The sequence below is a fragment of the Urocitellus parryii genome, chromosome Y (genome assembly GCF_045843805.1).
Source record: "Urocitellus parryii isolate mUroPar1 chromosome Y, mUroPar1.hap1, whole genome shotgun sequence".
Classification (NCBI taxonomy): Eukaryota; Metazoa; Chordata; class Mammalia; order Rodentia; family Sciuridae; genus Urocitellus; species Urocitellus parryii.
The window spans coordinates 4,888,971-4,901,237 of record NC_135548.1 but is presented as its reverse complement, the minus strand read 5'-3'; the positions used below and the strand labels follow the sequence as shown (position 1 = coordinate 4,901,237).

Here is a 12,267-nt window from a genome sequence, read left to right as displayed (position 1 = left end):
TTGCATTGTCCTGCTAAAATATTGCTCAGGCTCTGTTGTTGTTGTATGCTGATTTAACATTTTGGATATACAAGGAATGGTATTTGGGTCAAATGGTGATTCTGTTGCTATTTTTTTAAAGAATCTCCATTCTGCTATCCAGATAGGGTTTCCAATTTGTAGTCCCACCAGAAATGTATCTGTATACACTTTTGCCCACATTCTCAGCCTTTGTTTATTGTTATTTTTACTCTTGATAATTACCATTCTGACTGGGGTGAGAGGAAAATCTCAGACTGGTTTTAATTTGCATTTTTCTAATTGTCAGAGATGTTGAACATTTTTCATATAATGACTATTCATTTTTTTCTTTTTTGAAGTGTCTTTTTCTATTTATTGATTGGGTTATTTGATTTATTTGGTGTTAATTAAAATAGTTCTTTGTATACTCTAGAGATTAATGCTTTATCTGAGGTGTAGGTGTCAAAGATTTTTCTCCCATTCTGTCAGCTCTCTTTATGCTCTTGATTGTTTTCTCTGCTGTGAAGAAACTTTAGTTTGATCCAATCTCAGTCATTGATTATTTCTAACTTCTTGTACTTAAGGAGTCTTGTTGTGGATGTTGGGTCCTAAGCTGATATGTTGGAATGTTGAACCTATTTATTTTCTAGGTGATATAGGGCTTCTGGTATATACCTAGGTATTTGATCCACTATTGAGTTGAGTTTTGTGCATGGTGATAGGTAGGAGCTAAATTTCATTCTACTACCTATGGATTTCCATACCCATTTATTAAAGATGCTATCTTTTCTGCAAAGTATGTTTCTGACACCTTTGTCTAATGCCACAAATTAGACAAACTAGTGAGACAACTTTTTTATATGGGTTTTTCTTTGTGTATTCTATTCTGTGCCAGTGGTCTTCATGTCTCATTGGTGCCAGTGTTATACTCTTCTTATGATAAGTTTGTAGTATAATTTGAGTTCCAGTATTGTGATGCTTCCTGCTCTCCTTTTTCTCAATAGGGATTGCTTTGGCTATTCGGGTGCTCTTATTTTTCCAAATGAATATCATAATTGCATTTTCCATTTCCAATGTGAAGAACATCATTGGAATTTTGATGGGAATTGCATTGAATCTGTTTAGTGATTTTTGGTAGTATGGCCATTTTGACAATATTAATTCTGCCCATTCAAGAACATGGGTGGTCTTTCCATTTTCTAAGGCCTTTTCAATTATTTCCTTTAGTGTTCAGTAATTTTCACTATAGAGTGTTCAGTAATTTTCATTGTAGGTGTTCTTGATCTTTTTTGTTGGTTAATTCCTTAGGGTTTTTGTTTTGCTTTGTTTTTTGAGGTAGTTTTAGTCAGTTTTTTTTTTTTCACTGCTCTGACTAATGGACCCATTCAGCACAATTGTATAAATAAAAGAGAGCAAATTTAAAAATCATATATATTATCAGGGGTGCATATTCATTATTTAATTTACTTGTCAAAAGAGAAATCCAAAAATTAAGGGAAGCACTGTGTATGGCATTATGCTTTGTCTGAATATTAGAGCCAAAGTCAAAGTTACTCTTTTAATGATCTTAAACATATAACAAAAATAAGTACATGTAAACAATTATAAAGGAAATTTTTATTTTACCAATAGTTTTAAACAACTTAATTTATTTTAAAAAATATTTTTAGTTGTAGTTGACACAATACCTTTATTTTATTTATTTACTTTGATATGGTGCTGAGGATCGAATGCAAGTCCTCACACTTATTAGTTGAGGGCTCTACCACTGAGCCACAACCCTAGCCCCAGAAATCACTTAATTTATTACACAAAAATTATAATGTGAATAAGAGGCAATTAGGTTTATCATTTTAATTTATAGGCCCTCTCTGATGGCCACCATGAAAAAAACTACTAGGGAAGTCTTCCATGTAGGCACAATGTACAAACATGTACACATAGGCGATAAATGAATAGCTGTCATTTTAGAATTTTGATTATGTAATAGGAATATGGTGATGCAAATGAAACAGTTGACCAACTGGGACAAGTTGAGGTCAACTTCTCTTATTTCTAAATAGTGTGACTATACTATTTGGGGGTAAAGCTTTCCCTATGGTAGATTTTTAAAAAGTCTTTTTAACCTTTTTTCTCCTTTTTTTGTTTCAGAATTTTAGAAATCATATGTATTAAATGACCCAAATATATAGTGGGTATAAAACACCTAGACCTTTTACATTTAATCTAGAACTGTCTGATAAATTAAATTCCTAAGTGACCTTGAATAACAAAATTAATGTCATAACTTCAAGTCTTAAATTATATGAGGTTTTTGTTCTTTTTAGATATATATGACAGTAGAGTATGTTTTAACATGTTATACATACTTGGAGTATAATTTATTCTAACCACGACCTCAGTCTTGGGGATATATACATATGGTGAAATTCACTGTCGTGTATTCACTATGGTGTATCTAGATATCTTGCCAGGTCCCAATATGTATGTACATAGGAATTATATCATAGTCATTCTGCTGTCTTTCTATTCGCATTTACCTCCCTTCCCTTTAATTTTTTTATAGTCTGCTGAACTTCTATTTTTCTCCCTCTTTGTTGTGGGTAAGCATGCATATATTGAGAAAATATTTCACCTATGTTTTACTGAGATTGGCTTATTATACTTACCATAATACTTTCTTTATGTTGATCATATTAATATACCTAATTTATTTATTTTCATGTCAGAAAACAAATGCTTTAGTTAAAAACAACTAGAAGTACTCACTCAGAAGACTGTCTTAAGGAAATTCACCTTTGCTATTCTTAAGCACATATTGCAAGCCTTTTCAAATAAAATTCATAGGGGTCTTCATCATAAAAAGGAAAATTGATTTAAAACACTCCAGGAAACCAATGCACTGAAAGAAAGGTAAAATGTATCTAGACACCTTGCCAGATCCCAAGAGTAGCTATTTCCAAAGGGAGTGGTAGCTCTAGATCCCACACCCATATCTCAAATATGTTGATGTAAGATAAGTCAGAGATTCTTCCAAGAATGATACTTATTTAGGGTTAGTGGAGCATTGTAAGGGGAAGAGGCAGTTGGTAAGATAGAAAACTCTGCATATTAAACTGTAAGCATTTTTAAACAATTTGAGCCTGGAAGAAGTTCATAAAGCTAGAGGACAGTTACACAATGCAATTTGTCATAATGATTAATAAAAAGTTTGGTGTCAATCCAGATGTTGAAGAGGCATTTGCTGGTAAGAATCCTTGAAGAAGTACTAACTGTGTAAGGATGCCGGGTCTCAGTGCAACCTTCTATTGCTGGCCAAGTCTTCTATTGTTCTGTTAGGAAATCAGGAATGAAAACATTCTTTTTGAATTTCTTTGTCACTATTGACAAGCAGTTTTGATTTTGACAACTTTCATGGCTCAAAAAAAGAAAAAAAGGCATTTAAAATATCCTAGCCTCAGCCCTATGGAAGATATCCATATTTTTTATACAGAATTAATTATGGGAATGAGGGTGGGTCAGAAGTGACAATTCAAAGCGTTTAAAGATTAGTGACAATTGGTTTAACCTGGAAAGAGTGCAAAGCTCTGGGAGGATTTCCTTACATTGATATTTGCCATTATTGTTTACTGCTTACTTTTTTAAGCTTTTCCAGTTTTTAAGTCTTGAATTTCCCCTCTTTTCCGGGTATATATGATATAGCTTCTCTGAATTGGTATAATCAAAATTTTCCTTCTTAGTATAGGGCTGGTTTCTTTCTAAAGGTATGCCTATTCAATTGTATTTGGGCATTAGTGATGATGACTAAATTTCCTATGAATTGGATAAATTAAATTTTTAGTAAAGGTCGTAAGCTATTTTATTAACAATGCTGTGTTTATGGACTTCACAGTTATAATTTCAGTTAGAGACATTTTATTTTTAGCCAGTTGCTATAGGTTTCTCAAACAAAACTATTGGATTCTAATTGGAAATGAGTAAGTATACCTTCAGTTTTACTAATATGAAAAAAATTAGTTTCAGCATTAAGAAAAATGAAATGATATCACCTCCTTGTAAATGGATGGAACTGGATTATATCATACTAAGTGAATAAGTTGGTCTCAGAAAGTTATCAATGGAATGTGTTCTGTCATAGGTGGAAGGTGGTGGGAAATAGAAATTAAGAAAAGGAGATCCCATGCAAATAGAAGGGAGACTATTACAATAGAGAAAAGAGATTTGAGTGAAATTGACCAACTCTCATTCATTCATGAATTATTATTTTATAATAAATTCCACTTGTATGTGTATCTACTAATGTGCCAAATTAATGTTAATAGAAGAAGACCAATAGAGTAGAGGAATATAGAGTAGAGGTCAGAGAGAGTGGGAGGGTAAAACCCTGAGAATGGATAAGAAACAAATTATGTTCATGTATGAATATGTCAAAATGAATACCATTATTATGTCTAACTCTGCTACACTAATATAATAATAAAAACAATGTCAGGAAATACATTGGAGGAGAGAGTACTGAGTCTCTTTACCTTTTCCACTGTTGGTGACAGCAATATGCAGCATTTAATGCCTATCACCTCTAAGCTAGAAGAGAATAATTAGCCTGCTTGACCCCTACCAGAGATTATTATTGTGTAATAGATTCTGGACATGACCAGATGGTCTCCCTCTGGTAGGCAAAGCTGATTGAGACTTTGAATACTTAACAAATCAGGTACTGAGAACAAGAAAACTCAAGGTCTCATACTCGATGTGCAGTTGAATTTGGATTTAAAGTTCTCAGTCTCAATTTCCCCAAGCAAGGAGTGGAAATAATTCTTTTTTTTAAACCAGGTATTACTGTGGTTTAATATGAGAAAGTCATTTGGGAAAATGAGAATGTTCTGTGATAGGAGTATATTTGAATCAGGGTAGGCCCTAGCACAGAGGTTAACTTGTTGGGTTACCACAGTTTTTTTTTTTCATTCTCTAAAAGTCAGTAGCACTCTTAGCTGATATTAAAGTCACATATAAAGGCTTTAGCCCAACTATGGCACAGAATTCATTAACTTGTAACTCAAGTCTGGCAAGTCAGGACTTGCTAAAATACAGCTGCATAATGTGGTATCCTGGACACCAGTGCTCTGGACAGGTATCCTGAAACTCAGAGGATTTTGTTTTCTTAAAACCCAAGACTAGGGCTGGGGATGTGGCTCAAGAGGTAGCGTGCTCTTCTGGCATGCGTGCGGCCCGGGTTCGATCCTCAGCACCACATACCAACAGAGATGTTGCATCTGCCGAGAACTAAAAAATAAATATTAAAAAATTCTCTCTCTCTCTCTCTCTCTCTCTCTCTCTCTCTCTCTCTCTCTCTCTCTCTCTCCCTCCCTCCCTCCCCCCCCCACTCTCCCTTAAAAAAAAAAAAAACAAGACTATAGGAAAAAAGGCTTCCATGGTCATGCATTTTTGTTTTGTTTCTTTTGGGGGTACCAGGAATTGAATGCAGGGATGCTTAACCAGCGAGATACATCCTCAGCCTTTTTTGTATTTTATTTAGAGACAGAGTCTCACTAAGTTGCTTAGGGCTTCACTAAATTGCTGAGGCTGGCTTTGAACTTGCTATCTTCCTGATTCAGCCCTCTAAGTCCCTGGTATTATAGGTATGTACCACTGTCTCTGGCTGTGGAAGGTAACTGCCATGTTAACCTTAAACACTGAGACTCAGCACCCAGGTTTGCCAGTGTGAAGCCATAGGTTTATGGGCATCAGCTGGAACATGGTAGTTAGCACCCAAGTAAAAATTCCAATTTGACCACCCTGTCTTATAAGGGACATGAAAGGAACTTCAGAATTCACATTTACGAATGGCAGATGGAACCCTATCACATGAGTACTGTAAGAGTTTTCACAAAGGGAGGTCCAGTGTAAACCATGGAGTGCCTCCCTCTTGAATGGACTATTTGTTGGGCACCCACACACTGCTTAATACTGATCAAAGAACCTGACAGCTTTCATGGATCATGACTTGTAGGAAGATAGTGTAACTTCTTTTATGGTTGTATAGTATGCTATTTGTTTAAAAATGCCTGAAATAAGGTAAACAACAACAACAACAAACGTTAAACAAGGTACTCTCCACTTACTTGGACAAGTTCATATTAAATGTGTATCAAAATTTTATTGGGGCTGGGATTGTGGCTCAGTGGTAGAGTGTTCGCCTTGCATGTGCAGGACCCTGGGTTCGATCCTTAGCACCACATAAAATAAGTGAAATAAATATAATGTTTCCAACTTAAACTTAAAAGTAAATATTTAAAAAAAATAACCTTATTGTTTTAGCAGGCAGGTTTACAGAAGAATTGAGTGCAGATAAAAGCATTCTGTAACATACTGTCTTACCTCCCTAATTTATGTTTAAGTGCCTGCTATTACTAACCACTTGAATCATCATGACATATTGATAACTGATGTTCAACACCAGTACAACTAGTAGTAGCTTGCATTCTTTGTTTTTTTTGGGTGGCTATTATTATTTTTGTGCATGTGATAATAGATGTCTCTGGCTTGTCTAGAAATCCTGAGATCAAGGGATCCTCCCTCCCTGTCTCTTAGTTGTTGGTACTATAAAGGCATGTACCACCTTACCTACCTTCATATTTTAAGAAACTGAAGAAGTAAACTGACAGAGGTTCTAAAACAAAAGGTTTACACAAAATGTATTCTGAAAAGGTATAGGGTAGATTTGCTTTACTTGGGTCTATAAATGTGCAAAATCTGGAGTACTCTTCATTAGATTCCTGTCATTAACATAAACTCAGGTGAAATTATTATGTTCATTTAGCCCAGGTGGAGCAAGTGAGGCAAGTAAAAGATGGGAGTACCTGAAGGATTATCTATAGAACATAAAGAAATCTTTCTCTTTAACTCCACTATAAAAACACACATTTTCCTGCCTCGAAACCTTTAGGCATATGATATACTAGCCAAGCTGCTACATGCCTCCCTCTTTAATTTGAAGAATGATTTTCAACTTAGTTAATTTTACATTGGGAAACACTTGTCCATACTTTTTTTTTTTTGGTACTAGGGATTAACTCAGGATGCTTAGCCACTGGGGCACATCCCTAGCACTTTTTTGTAATTTATTTAGAGACAGGATCTCACTAAGTTGCTTAGTGCTGCGTGGTAGATGAGGCCGGCTTTGAACTCATGATTCTCCTGCCTCAGCCTCCCAACTTGCAGGGATTACAGATGTGTACCACTGTGCCCAGCTGTCATCCATACTTTCATGGAACCTTATGCTATCATCCATTGCCTCCTACTAAATGAGAATGAGTTGCTCTTGTACTTGTTAATGTATCACTTAGGTATTATCACTTGCACATCCTATGCGAGACTTGAGGTAAAGGATTTTGAAGTATTCTAATTGTATATTCTAAATAGTTCTATGTAGGTTCTGTTTTTGTCCTCATATTTATAGAGGAGTAAAGGGAGAGTTGGATAGATGAAACCTTAAACACCCAGGACCAAGCAGCTGGAACAGTGGAGCAAGCAGAAAGCGCCCTAGACTTTACTGGTTTCATCACCAGTGGAGACCACTGTTTTCCCATCATGCAAGTGTCCATGGCTTTTGCAAGCCACAGTGAGGGTTTGAGCCTGAGGGTATGTATATTTGAGAGCAGACACTATTCAGACAATAAGGTGGTAACAGAGTTCATTGTGAATGATCGGAAAGTGTTCTCCTACTCCTTTCCTGCAGGAAGTGGTCTTGTACTGCCTGGAGAACAAGATTTGTGATGTGAGTCATCAAGACAATGCAGGTTATGGTGCATTACATGAAGCTTTGCTGGGTGGATGGCTCCAAATTGTGCAACACCTTCTTATGTATGGTGCTGATGTCAACTGTAGTGCCCATGATGGAACCAGGTCAGTTGTGTGTCTTGTCCTTAACTCAGCCCTGCTGGAAAATAAGCATCAGTTTTCAAGGTGTGTACAGTTTTTAAAAAGTGGATGAATGAACTCCAAAATTCAAATAGCAAAATCTCTAGGATAATATCAGACAATCTGGAAAATTAGTATTAAAAGTTTTTGACCCAGAGGGGAATTGGCAAAGTCATGCCAGTAATTTGTCTCCCTACCTTGATTGAGCTGTCAGAATCTATGTTTTAACTATCTTGGAGTTCTGAAGTCAACTCTAAAGTTTGGCAACATCCAGAAGGAGATTTCAGTAGTAAGTTTCAGTTAATTTTAGTCAATTTCAGCTCTTAGAATCCTTAGCATGTTCCTAGCCCAGTATTATGGAGTTTTGTATTCATTTCTGCAGTAGCTTTCATGCAACTGTTCAGCATCAGGGTATGCAGAAAAGATTTTCCATCCATTCAGGATCTGTTTTCATAACTGTTAGCTGCTTCTGATCAAGACATAAGTAGACAGATAAGTGTTCATTATTAATAATTTCATCTTTTCCTGAAGTGACTTTAGTGAATTTTCAAAGGTCAGAATCATTCTCTTTTCCTTCTTTTTAAAAATAATTTTCCTCCTTTGGGAGTCAGTCATAAAATCCAGGACACCCTAAATTAGCCACACAACAAAGATACTTTGATCAAATAATTAAGCTTTAGTTATCTGGAATAACTAGTATTTTAGAGAGCTAAGTGACATCTTAGTATTTGTTAATATTTTGGGATTGAAATGTCCCCTAAATTCTCATGAGTTTAAGTCTTGGTCTACCAAGCAAAAGTTTTCATAGAAAAGACTGCTGAGAAGTGTTTGAATCAAGAGGGCCCCTGAACTCATTAGTGGATCAATTCACTGGTGGATTAATGGTTAGATGTCATTATTGGAAAGCAATATATACTGTATGAAGTGGGCTTTGCTGGAAGAAGTAGTTCACTGGGTTCATGGTCTGGAAGGGTATATAATGACCTCTTGTATCTCTTTCTTGCTCTGTTTCCTGGCTGTTATGAGCTTAGAAACTCTTTTTCACTCCATCCTTCTACTATAATCAACTCAGGCTTAGTTACCAGAAATAGTTCCCCCGAGAAACTCGGGAGCCAGCACAAAGCATTCTGCTGGGAACCTTCCACCAAAACTCACTTCCTGAAAAGTTTCCCCAAAGCTCTGATGTTTGCCATGCCCCTAGGTGCACAGACTAAAAACCTCTGAAGCAAATATACCTCAAAAATGGTCTGCTTTAATAAATTCAGTGAAAAAAAAAGATATCGGGGTTGAACTAGTGGGTTTGGCAAGATCTAAGAGGACATAGAGCAAGTTGCAGTCAGGACCCATTACTTCCCATTTCCCAATAGAATTTAGCCTTAGAAGCCAAGGATAAAACACCTTCTGAGCCCACAGGAGGAATTTGTGACTGTTTTCCCAATTGTTTCTTTCATTGTTTTTTAAAAATATTTTAAAATTCTGATGTTTGTTTTTAACTTGATTTTTATGTTTTTCTTTTACTCACTTTTCAATTTTTTATTATCCCCCATTGCTTATATTGAATCTGTAGGTATCTTTATATATTGATGATTTATTAACAATACTAATTATTTGACTGATAAATATGGAAGTTCTTTCAATTTTTATATATCTTCTTCAATTGAAGTTTTACACTTTTCATTGAAGTGATTGTTCAAATCCTTTGTTAGTTTATTGCTTGATTTTTATAACAACTATATGTTATATTTGGACATATAATATTCAAATATATATATATATATATATATATATATATATATATAACTAGATATTGCTATAAGTATATTGCTATAAGTATATATAATACAATATGATATGTTTGAGTAGAATTGCTTTCTTATTTCTAAGAGAAATCATTATTGTATAAAAATTACTCAATTTTTTATGTTGATATTCTACAACTCTACAGAAATTATAGAGTTTGTATTCTGCAACTCTACATAAATTATTTATTTAGTTCTAATAGTCTTTGTTGGATTGTAATAATCTTTAGTGGACAAAATATTTCATACAGTATACAAAGCTCTTCTTCCATCTAGGAAAGCTGCAAACAAAAGGACAGAAATTTCTCTAATAATTCTGTAGAACATTTAAAGCTTTGTAGGCTCCCAGGAATGGCATAAAAACAGTGGAGTTTTTTTTAATATCTGTGCAGGTTGCTATAGAGACTTGTAAAAACCTCTGTTTGGGGAATTGTTTAAAGAAGGCTAAACTAGACAAGTCAAATAAAAAGTGTAAAACTGATAAAGTTGCTTCCTCCATGTCCAAAACCTCTCAGAGGCTGTGTAATTTATTACATCAATATATGGGGTAATCTAAAGCCTCAAGGCCTTCTGTGAATCTCCTCTATCACAGACACATTAGCAAGGAGTTGTAATCTTTCATTCTTTGACATGAGTCATTGTACTTTCACTAGTATAAACTTATGTACTGATTTTCTATATCCCCCCAAACAATTTTATATTATATTCTATAATCAAACCTTATACATTTTATTTTTAGGGTTATAGTATGCATAATTTGTGGTATTTGAACTACTGTTCCCTTTCAGTTATACTGTCATCATCATTTATTTCTCCAGTTTTTTTTCTTTTGTATATCTTTTCTTCCTCTCTCCATTTTATTTTTGGATAGTTTTTTTATTGTATCTTTGTTTTGCTTCGTTTTGTTTTTTTCTGCTTTGTGAAGGTGTAGTTTGAACCCAGTATTTGTTATGCTGCTGAGACCCTTCTCCAGCCCCCTCTTCTCTATGTTATGAGACAGTGTCTGCCTGGGTGGTCAAGGAACACCTCAGCCCCACAATCTCCTTCCTCAGCCTCACAAGTTCTAGATAGGAGCTATCATAGATGGCTTATGTTTTTATGTAAAAATATTCAAATTAATAACTGGCATAATTAATCCTATTTTTTCCTCATTCTATTTTTTGTACTTTCTCCCTCTCTCAATGTTTTCTTTCTTCTATCACTCTCCCAAAGATACTCATGTTTTTTTCCTTGTGATTTCAGTTTTGTTTAGTTATTCAGTGATTATTGTTTATTATGTTTTCCTTTATTTTAATTTTACTTATTTTCTTATTTTTTTTCTTTTTGCCTTTTTTTGCTTGTCTGTTTTTGTTTTTGTGGCTGTTGTTCTTATTGATTTTGTTTTGAGGGTGTTTTTGTAGTTTTCTTTATAGTAATTTTGTTAGAGAATTTTTTATTTGTTCTCTTTAAATATACATGGTAAAAGTGTATTTTGACATTATAAATACATGGAGTATAACTTTATAATATATCAAATATTTTTATAAATTATGTGAGGTTTGTGTGTGTGTGCATGTGTGTCTGTGTCTGTGTTTTCTTCTCTCTATGTACTTCCATAAATTTTCTTCTCTTTATACAAATTACTCTAACTCCCTTTACTTCCCATTTCTATTTTTTCTTTTCTTTTTCTTTTCATCTTCTTTCTTATTGGTCATATTTTCTTGTATGATAAAATGAAATATGTTAGAAAAGAACTGTTCTTCATTTAAAAGAAATTTCTTAGGCTATATTAGGATGTCATCTTTATTTTCCTCTTTAACTATTGAAGTTATATAAAATATTTTAATGATAATTTTATAGATTTACTAATAAATGGTTTGCTCTCAAGTGTTTGCAGTTACAAATGATCTGGTTTTCCCTTGTTATCACACTATAATCTTAATGAGGAATTCTACTGATACACAGATTGCTCAGGACTCAGTAGAATGGAAATAGCCCAAGAGAAACAACAACTGTGGAAGAGCAAGCCATTCTAGCAAATGGGTATATCTCAATATATAAATACAGGAAACTTAAGAAAGCACAGGGTAATAATATCCGAAATTATCCGAATTTTTTTTTACATCTTGGAAATGAGATGGACATCAAGCTAGAAGAGAATACAGAAATCCAGATAGAGTCAGTCAAGGAAAAAAAAAAAACTTCTTTCCAGAACATTTTAATTAAAATGCTGAACATACAGAGCAAGACATAGTTTTAAAAGCCTCAAGAAAACACCATAGGTTACATTTAGAGGTAAGCCAGTAAAATAATCTTTGATTTTAGAGAAAAGATTCTAAAAGTCAGGAGTGCTTGGAATGATAGCTCTTAAGCTCTCCCAGGAAGTAATAATGAATTCACTCCCAGTTAATTCATGATTGCTAACCCAATATTACAGAAAATAATCAAATACACCAAGAATAAATTAAAAATTGAATGGATAAAGTTATTTAGAAGCACAGCTAAGCAAATGTATTAAAAGTTAGAAATAAACCAAAATGAAAGGATAAAGTGAACATCTCTTTATCAG

General features: G+C 34.2%; 1 pseudogene; it reads left to right on the top strand.

Moving 5' to 3' along the window:
• Positions 1-12,267, top strand: part of LOC113175929 (BCL-6 corepressor-like) — a 43,479-nt pseudogene that overhangs the window by 21,036 nt on the left and 10,176 nt on the right.